Genomic DNA, 9702 nt, shown 5'->3' with positions numbered 1-9702 from the left:
CGACAACGGTCCATCCCCACCATGGAATATTATTCGGCCATGAAAAGGAATGAAGTACTCACACTTGTTGCAACACAACCAAATCTTGAAAACACCGTGCCTGGTGAAGGAACACATAATTATCACTAAGCCACACATTTTATCATCCCACTTACCTGAGATGTCCAGAGTGGGCAAACAGAGAGAGAGAGAGTAGACCGGGTACTGTGTAGGGCTGAGGACAGGTCGGGGACAGGAGTGTGGGCTTTCTTTCCGAGGCAGTGAGACTGCTCTAGCATTGACTGTGGGGGAGGCTGTGCAACTCTACAAATCTAACAACCATGGAACCCACTGAAACCCAGCCCGTCTGACAGGGAAGCCCCGACTCTCCCGAATTCTCCTGTCACTGGGCAGAGGGGACAACCGGGACGACTGTTCCCCATGGCCTGGGGCTTGGCCTGGCTGACATGAGCGGGCCTTGCAGGCTCTCCTATGGAGCTTGTTGATGTTTAGACACTTACATTACAACTCTGGACTTTATGAGTCTGAGAAATCCAGGGAAAGTTCTAGAAGGCGGGAACTACAGTTTAGCCGCGGGCACCTCTTCGGCCCCTGCTCCCCAGGGAGCCTCAGGGCGGCCTGAGAGGCGGCTGCTCACCGTGCCATGGTCACCTCCCCGCAGTACCTGCAGCTTTTGAGACCACAGCCCACAGCCTGTATCTCGGCTCCTGAATAAGCACCTGCTTTGACGGCCTGCCCGGGGTCTGCAGCTCTGTTACAGGATTACAGAAAGTCAGCACCACGCGGCCCGGAGTTAGAGGAGGCAGGCAGGGCACCGACTCCCATGGCCTCCTCCCCAGTGACTGTCCGGAGGATTGGGGAGCATTTCCCGGGGTCTGCCGTGCGCCGGACTCCGCTCCTGTCTCACGTGTGCACCCTGAGTCCCAGCCACAAATCGTGAGCTGGATGTGGCTTCCCTGTTTACTGAGAACAAAAGACTTGCCCAGGGTTGGCAGGTTGGGATTGAAGCCCAGCCTGTCTGACACCAAAGCCCAGGTTCCCAAGTTCTCATCAGAAGCCAGCAGGTCACTGGAAAGGGACAACCCGGAGGACTGTGCCCGAGGGCCTGGGTTTGCAGCGCATGCTGGGGCCTGGCCCGCTGTGCTGCCTGCCCTGCCCCCCTGCCCCACCCCCTCTCCCACTTCGGGGCTGTTGCATGTGGCCCCTCTCGCTCTCAACTTGAGGCTGGAGCGTCTGCCGAGAAGTCCCACGGGAGAAGGGGAGAAAGAATTTTGGATGTTCCCAGTTCTGGGCCTTGCGTCTGCCTCTCGGGACACCTTTTATTGCCAAGAAAGATCGAACAGATGTCCTGGCAGTGGCTTCAGCTGTTTCCTGCCAAGGCAGGGGAGAACTTGTCTCCAGTCCCAGTGCAGCCAAGACAGGCAGGCCCCAGCCCATGTTTTCACAGGAAGCGCTCAGCACACACCGGCTTCCTGTGCCCGGGAGGCCTCCGGCTCCCAGCAGCCTCTCTCTCCTCATCAGGATTTCAACATCAACAAGCCCTGGCTTTCTCTCGCTTCTCACACCCATCCTCCACACGCCCCGCGATTTCCCATGCCACCCCCTGCTCCTCATCACCCATGATTCCACGGTCTCGTGGTCTGGCAGGCAAGGTCGCCTGCCTTCCTGGGCTTGTTCCCATTATGCTCTGGGCGCCCGGTGGGTACTGTGATACACACCTAACATTTACCATCTCAACCATTTCTGAGGGCACAGCTGAATGGTATTTTGTACATTCACAACGTTGGACAACCGTCACCACTACTTTCAGAACACTCATCACCGCAAAGGAAATCCTTGACCCACCAAGGAGTCCCTTCCCAGCCCCCTTCCCCAGGCCCTTGCAACCACGGATCTACTGTTACTTCGCATTGGCTGGTCTGGGTGTTTCACGTCTATGGTGTTATGCAACACGGCTTGTTGTGATGGTGCCTTTGGCTCGGCTCCCCGTCTCCCAGGTTCACCCGTGCTGCAGTGCGTGTCCGCACTGCACCTGCTGCTGTCTCGTGGCCGAATGGCATCGCCCTGTACGCATGCACCTCTTGCGGATGCACTCACCAGCTGATGGCTGTTTGGGCTGCTTCCCCCTTTAGCTCTTGTGAATAGGGCCACCATGAATAATACTCCCGTGTGAGTTTTGTTTGAATGCCTGTCTTCGATTCATTTGCCTATATACCTAGGAGTGGGATTGCGAGGTCCTATCAGAATTCAGGGTAACATTTTGAGGGATGTTAACCATGCTGTCTGCCACAGTGATGGTACCACTTGCCATTCCCACCAGTAGCATAGGAGGGTTCCAGCCTCTCTGCACCCTTAACCATCGTTTCTTACTCCCCTTTTAAAAACAAATTCTATCCATTTTCGTAGATATGAGAGGTTTCTCATCATGGTTTTGACTTATGTTTTCCTGATGATCAGTGATAGTCATTTAGCATATTTTCGTGTCTTTGTTGGCCCTTTGTATGTTTCCTTTAGAGAAATGCTGTTTAAGTCTCCTGCCCATATTGGATGATCTGTTTTGTTGTTGGGCTGTAAGAGCTCTTTATACTCATATATTCTGGACACTAGGCACTTTTAAGATATGGTTTGTAAGTATTCCCCCATTCTCTAGGCTGTCTTTTACTCTTTTCTTTTTAAAGATGTATTTATTTATTTGAAAGTCAGAGTTCCAGAGGGAGAGGCAGAGAAAGATCTTCCACCCACTGGTGGCCACAATGGATGGGGCTGGACCAGGGTGAGGCCAGGAGCCAGGAGCTTCTTCCAGGTTTCCTATGCAGGTAGCAGGGGTCTAAGTAGTTGGGCCACCTTCTGCTGCTCTAAACAGACCATTAGCAGGGAGATGGGTTGGAAGTGGAGCAGCTGGGACGTGGGATGCTTTTCCTGCTACACCACTATGCTCGCCTCCATTGTTCCCTCTTGATGGGGTCCTTTGAGGCATACGAGTTTTTAATTTGATGAAGTTTTATTTATTTAACTTTTGGCTACTTCTGCTTTTGGGTCATTTCTAAGAATCTGGTCGTAAAGATTTTGTTTTTCTTTTTTTCTAGATTTAGCCAGTATTTTTATAGTAGTAGCTCTTATATTTAGGCCTTTGATCCATTTTGAGTTAACTTTTGCATATGGTATGAGGCAGGGCCCAGTTTCATTCTTTTCCATGCGGATATCCTTCTGACACCATTTGTCAAAAAGACCATTCTGTCTGCATTGAATGACCTTGGTGTCCTTGTCAAGAACCCAGTGCCACAGTGTAGGAGTTTGTAGCTGGACTCTCAGGTCCACGCCATTGAAAAGACCCTGTCCCCCTGCCCCCACCTCACTGTCTTGACTCCGGCTTTGTTGCAAGTTTTGAAATCAGGAAGTATGAATTCTCCAACTTGTTCTTCAAGATTCCCTTGGTTACTTGGGGTCTTCTGCAATTCTTTATAATTGTTAAGATTACCTTTTCCATTTCTAAAAAAGCCCTTGAGATTTTGATACAGCTGGTGTTGAATCTATAGATCAATTTGGGGACTATGGCCATCCTAACAATATTCAGAGTTCTAATCACAAACATGGGATGTCTTTCTACTTCCTTAAGTCTTTTGTAAATTCTCTTAAAGTATTATGGTTTTCAGCACACAAGTCTTTCACTTCCGTGGTTAAATCCATTTCCAAGTAATTTATTCTTTTTGACGCTATTGTGAATGGAACTGTTAACTTCACTTTCATACTGTGCGCATAGAAATACAACTGATCTTCGCATGGTAATACTGTATCTTTCAGGCCGGCGCCACGGCTCACTAGGCTAATCCTCCGCCTAGCGGCGCTGGCACACCGGGTTCTAGTCGCGGTCGGGGCGCCGGATTCTGTCCCGGTTGCCCCTCTTCCAGGCCAGCTCTCTGCTGTGGCCAGGGAGTGCAGTGGAGGATGGCCCAGGTGCTTGGGCCCTGCACCCCATGGGAGACCAGGAAAAGCACCTGGCTCCTGGCTCCTGCCATCGGATCAGCGCGGTGCGCCGGCCGCAGCGCGCCGGCCGCGGCGGCCATTGGAGGGTGAACCAACGGCAAAGGAAGACCTTTCTCTCTGTCTCTCTCTCTCACTGTCCACTCTGCCTGTCAAAAAAAAAAAAAAAAAATACTGTATCTTTCAGTTTCGTTGAATTCATGTATTAGCTATATGTGTAATAGTGTTTTGGCGGATTCTTCATCACATTGCGTTCATATGCAAATAGAGACATTTTACTGCCTTTTCGATCTGCACGCTTTTTCTTTCTCTTGCCTAACTGCTCTGGCTGGAACACCCAGTGCAATGTGCAAATGGGCATCTTGTCTCGTTCTCTCCATCTTAGGAGCAGGCTTTCGGTCTCTGCCCACGGCTCATCTCCCCACTGGCTCCAGGGTATCTGTCTCCCCGCCTTTGCTTGCTTAGTGCTCCAGCCTGCGCCACACCCACATCCCCAGCTCTGCCTCCACTTCCCAGTCAAATGCCGAATCCTTCAAACTAAGGGTTTTTCAGGAGTTCTCGAGCCTCTTTCATGCGGTCCCCCCCAGTCAGCCTCTCTCCGGCCTGGCCCTCGCCTACAGCGCTGACCACGGAGGCGGAGAGCACCTCACAGACGCTGAAGTCTTGAGAAGCTGTAGGAAGCTGACGAGATCAGATTTACTGAGAAGGGCCATGCTGGGCCTGCCTGGCAACAGGAAGAACAAATCCCCAACCCCAGGGCCCCACTGGCCCCAGAGAGAACTGAGGGCCCTCCAGGAAACAGGTATTCCAGGGCCCCTGGCTCCATGGCAGGTGGAGCCGCCTCCACTTCCTTCCCCTCTCAGCCCCAAAGAGCCCAGCCTGCTGCCCGTACCCCCAAGGCCAGGTACCGCTGTGGAGGCAGAGGCTTGAGACACACGCTCACACATGCATGCGCACACACACACACAAGTGGGTTCGGAGCATACCCCAGAAACAGAAGCCAGAATGAACAAGTCCAGTCAGCTAACCCCCACCCCGGCCTTGTCCCGTCTCCGCAGATTTGTCCCCTTCGGGAAGGCCTCTGGCTGTCACACAGTGGCCCTCACGGTGTGCAGCTGTTCCAGGCGGCTGCCCGACTTCAGCAGTTACGAGTAAGGCGACCACACACATCTACGTGCAGGCTTTGCATGAACCAAGTTCTCAGCTCCTTTGGGAAAGCCCCGAGGAGCACGGTTGCTGGGTTGGATGGTAATGTTTGGCTTTGTCCGTGGCTTTGTTTTGAACAGCTTGATTGAGGTTTTAATTTACATACGGCAAATAAATCCCATTTTATGCGTGCAGTCCGGCACGTTTACAGCCATCCTCATGTTCTAGGACACTCCCATCCCGAGAGGTTCTGTTCTACCCGCTTGTAGTCAATCGACCTGGGCTCCCTACCCACCCCCGACCCTGGCCACCGTGGATCCGTCGTTTCTGTCACTTTGCCCTTTCTCGAATTCACTGAAACGGCTCCTACAGGGTAATTTTTGGGTCTGGCCTCTTTCGCTTGGCGTGTTACAGGCTCCCCTCTGCATGGCTGGACGGCGCTGGGAGGGGTGCGCGCACGCCGGTTCATGGGCATTTGGGGGGCTCCCTCTGGCTGGAGGGGGACTGATGGGATTCGTGCACTACTAACACTCACGGACGCATGTGTGTGTGGCTTTTTTTGGAAGGGAGGGGTGTGCCGGGCCGCTCCTGCTCCCATCCACAGGGAGTGGAGGAAGAGTTCAGGGAATCCAGAGCGGGAAGCAGCCCAAGGCACCTCCAGGCCCTCCCTTGTCCCTGAGGCCACGGGGCCACCGCAGCCTCCCTCGGTGACCGTTCTTCCCTGCCCTGCTCAGCAGTTGCTCCTGACAAAGGTCAGGGCCGAGAGAGGGAGGGCAGTGTGTTTATTTCTCCATCTCCATGGTGCCGGCAAGCACACTTGGTCTGTGTTGTGGGCCGGGCTCCCTCCTGGTCAGAACGGTTCCTTCCCGCAGCCCACGGCATCCCTAGATTTAGTGCCTCCTGGTCACTCCCCGGAGACCCCTAGACACCAGGCCCCCTTTGTGGGTCTCCAGGGGCTTTGCCTGGGCTGTCTGCCTTGATCCCCACTCCGCAGCGAGGTGCGGGAAGCCAATGTCACCTGCACATGGGCAGCCCGGGTCTCGGAGAAGCCAAGGGAAGGCAGCAAAGGACCTGGCCTCTCCTCTCTGCCGTGTCCGCCCTCCACACAGCAATGCCCCCGGGTCTGTGCTGGGCCCTCCCTGCTGGGGGGAGTGGGGGCACCTAACCCCTGGAGTCCCTGTTAGCACAACAGAAACCTAATTCTTCACACGCAGAATTGTGTCTTATGAAATTCACAGAAAATGTGAAAATATGAAAAAACTGCACGGCTTCCAAAACTTTTTTGCACTGAAACAAACTTGCCTTTTAATTCCAGTTTCCCCACACACTTCCAGATTTCTCCTCACCTAAAGGGTACCGCGTCCCAGGCACTGATTAAAGAATTTTACAAATACTAGCTCTCTTTAAACTTCTCACCACCCCGAAGAGGCAAGGGCCACTGCTTCCCCTCCCTTACGGCTAAGGAGGCTGAGGCACAGAGAGGGTGACTGTCTGCCCCGGGTCACACAGCCAGGAGGCCACAGAGCCACAGAACCAGCTCTGCACTTCCCTGTCCATGGGTTTGGCAGCTTTTCCAGTCGTTACATTTTTCTCACAGTTTTATTGATGAATAATTTATAGCCCATAACAATCCATCCATTTTATGTGTACAATTAAATGTTAGTAAACTTTTTAAAAAACCTTTATTTATTTGAAAGGCAGAGTTACAGAGAGGCAGAGGCAGAGAGAGACAAAGAGAGAGGTCTTCAGTCTGCTGGTTCACTCCCCAAATGGCTGCAATGACCAGAGCTGGGCCGATCCGAAGCCAGGAGCCAGGAGCTTCTTCTGGGTCTCCCACATTGGTGCAGGGGCCCAATTACTTGGGTCATCTTCCACTGCTTTCCCAGGCCACAGCAGAGAGCTGGATCGGAGGTGGAGCAGCCGGGACTCAAACCGGCACCCATATGGGATGCCAGCACTGCAGGCAGTGGATTTTCCCGCTATACCACAGCGCTGGCCCTATTAGTAAACTTTTAGAACTGTGCAAACCTCAGATTTTAGACGGTTTCTGTCACCCAAGAACATCCTCGGTGCCCATCACTGTCCATCTGGCCACCGCTCGTTCCAACCCCAGCCTGAGCTAACTCCTGGTTGACTTGGTCCCTAGGGATGTGTGCTCCGCTGAGCCGGGCCGCCTCACTCGGCGAGGTTTCAGGGTTCAGTGTGAGGCTGTGGCGTGCATCACTGCTCCGCCCCTCCCAAGGCTGCGCAGTAGCCACCCTGCGGACAGAGCATGCTGCTTGTCCAGCCGACAGCTAAGGACTCGCTTTCTGGCTGTGGTGAGCACAGCTGCTAACATCTGTGTGCACATCTTCAGGAGGCCCTACGAGGGTGGTCACAAAGTGCACGGAAAACGCAACCACCAGAGTTTCTTTTGGTGTAAAGCACTCTGAGGTCCAGGCGTAGCTTTTTCAAGATGTGCATCTCCCACAAGCTTCTGAAGACTCCGTGTGCTTCTAGTTCTCTTTCGGTCTATACCTAAGAGTGAAATTGCTAGGGGGTACAGTAAGTTTATGTTCCATTTCTTAAAAACTAGCCAAACATATATGTGTGTGTGTGTACTATATATTTAACCAAAATGCAGAGGCATGTTCCATTGCTACTCCCATGGAATTTTACAGCCTGCGACCTGGTTTGAACCAGGGTCACCCCCACCCCAGACCAAGCTATTGCAATAGTCTTCACACAGCCTGACCAGTAAAACGAGGTCCTGGTAGGCAGGCGCTGAGTCACGCTTGGCCCCTTGGCCGCTGTGGATAAGCCCAGAAACAGGTGCACAAGAACTCAGCTGTTCTATTCCCCAGTCTTCAAAACATAGCTCTCTGGGACCTAGCACACTCATTAGGAGAAATCAGCCAAGCGACTTCTTAAACCAAAAGAAAGCCCAGGAACGTACTACACACGGGGAGGCGTCAGGAGCCCGCTCTCCGGAGATGGCAGGGGCAAAGGAAGCCTTAGGGTCCAGGCACTGCAGCTCCGTCAGAGCTTTTCCAATCTCACAGGCCCAGCGAGAGGACGATGGGGAGGGAAGCCCCAGGAGCTGGCTGCCTGGGGAAGCCATCAGGCCAGGCTCTGAGCAGCAGGTGCCAACCAGGGAAAGCCTTCCCCGAAGCTGTGCCACCCCGCAGGAAGGCAAGCTGCTCTCCCACTGTCAACCAGCACAGCTCTGCACCCCCACGCTCCATCTCGTGCCCCATATAACTCCGAGAAGTTACTTTACTACCCTATAAAGACATGGGACTTTAGATTGACAGGCTCCAGCATTTTTGCTGGCAGCTGCCAAAGACAGACCTCCATCATCACACACGTGTCCAGCCATGCTACCCTGCCCCGACAGCGCCCCCCTAGGACAGGGTGTGAAAACGCAGGTGCCTGCCAACCAGAGGCCACGGTTTTGCGGGACAGGATGGGACGCTGCCTGCCTGAGTTTACTGCTGAGTGCCAGGCACGCAGGTCATTTCACTGAGCCAAAGAGTGGCCCTTCAAACCCAGGCCCACCTGGAACACGAGAAGATCGTTTTCTTTGGAAATAGGGTCTGTGCAGATATCATCGAGGTAATATGAAGCCATGGGAGATAAGGAGGGCATTCTAGAGCCATGACTGGGGTTGTTACAAGAGGGAAATTTGGAGTCACAGAGGAGGCTGCATGTAAACACACAGGACAGAAGGCGGAGGCACGGAGCGGAGTAATGCAGAGACCAGCTCAGGACCCCTGCAGTGCCATCAAGTTCCAGATGCCACCAGGAGCAAGGCTGGCCACCCCGTGCCCCGGGCCTTCCGAGAGACCACAGTCCTGCCAGTACCTTCACTTTAGACGTCTGGCCCCAGAGCTATGGGAGAATCCACACTGTCGTTTGAAGCCACCCAGTTTGTGAAGCATTGTCCCAGCAGCCCCAAGAAACCTGCGCCAGGACCAAAAGCCTGAGCCCTGGCTGCACCCAACAAGCTGTGCATGTGTGGCAGGTGGCAGAGAGGGCTGCGTGGAGGAGGCGGCACCTCTTTTAGCTGTGTCTGAGGTTTGGGTAGAAAGCCCAGAGAAGTGAACGGAACCAGGGTGCAGCGTGGCGTCTGGTAGGATCAGCTTTAATGGCTCAGGTTTTCCATCCTTGCATCCTGCACTGTGCCTGGAACAGGCCCTGCATGTGGCCAGTCCCTGGGGATGCTCCCTGCTGGCTGCCCTGGACTCTGGTGTCCCCTGAGCACCACAGCGGTGCCTTCCATACGGCACAGTTTGGGTCCTGGTCCTGCTCCCAGTGGCTTGGTCTCCCGTCCCACTCTGTGGCTGGCATGCAGCACAGCTGGGTGGGCTGACCTGCTTTTTCTCTGCTTTCCGAAGCCTCCCTGTGCCTGATTCCCCATGTTTGGCAGGACACAGTCCCTGTACACAGCAGGTGCCTAATGGATACCGGGTGTTTGGCTCGAGCTCTCTATGAGAGAAAAGAGGCAAGGGGACTGGCCAGCTGGGCTGCAGACAGCCAACATGGCTTTACCGTAGAAGCAGTCCGGAGGCTGTGCAGGCAGCAGGCCTCTGACAG

The 9702-nt window shown here is 53.9% G+C and overlaps 1 protein-coding gene across 1 annotated transcript in view; it reads right to left on the bottom strand.

Annotated features, from left to right (window-relative positions):
* Nucleotides 1–6790: 6790 nt before the first annotated feature.
* HS1BP3 (HCLS1 binding protein 3) overlaps nt 6791–9702 on the bottom strand; it is a 34536-nt gene continuing 31624 nt past the window's right edge. The window contains exon 8 of the mRNA XM_070069397.1: nt 6791–7027. The gene's annotated coding sequence lies outside the window, so the exon portion shown is untranslated. The remainder of the gene's footprint in view (nt 7028–9702) is intronic.

The sequence above is a fragment of the Oryctolagus cuniculus genome, chromosome 2 (assembly GCF_964237555.1).
Source record: "Oryctolagus cuniculus chromosome 2, mOryCun1.1, whole genome shotgun sequence".
Classification (NCBI taxonomy): Eukaryota; Metazoa; Chordata; class Mammalia; order Lagomorpha; family Leporidae; genus Oryctolagus; species Oryctolagus cuniculus.
The sequence above is the reverse complement of the archived record's forward strand: the minus strand, read 5'-3'. Positions and strand labels throughout refer to the sequence as shown.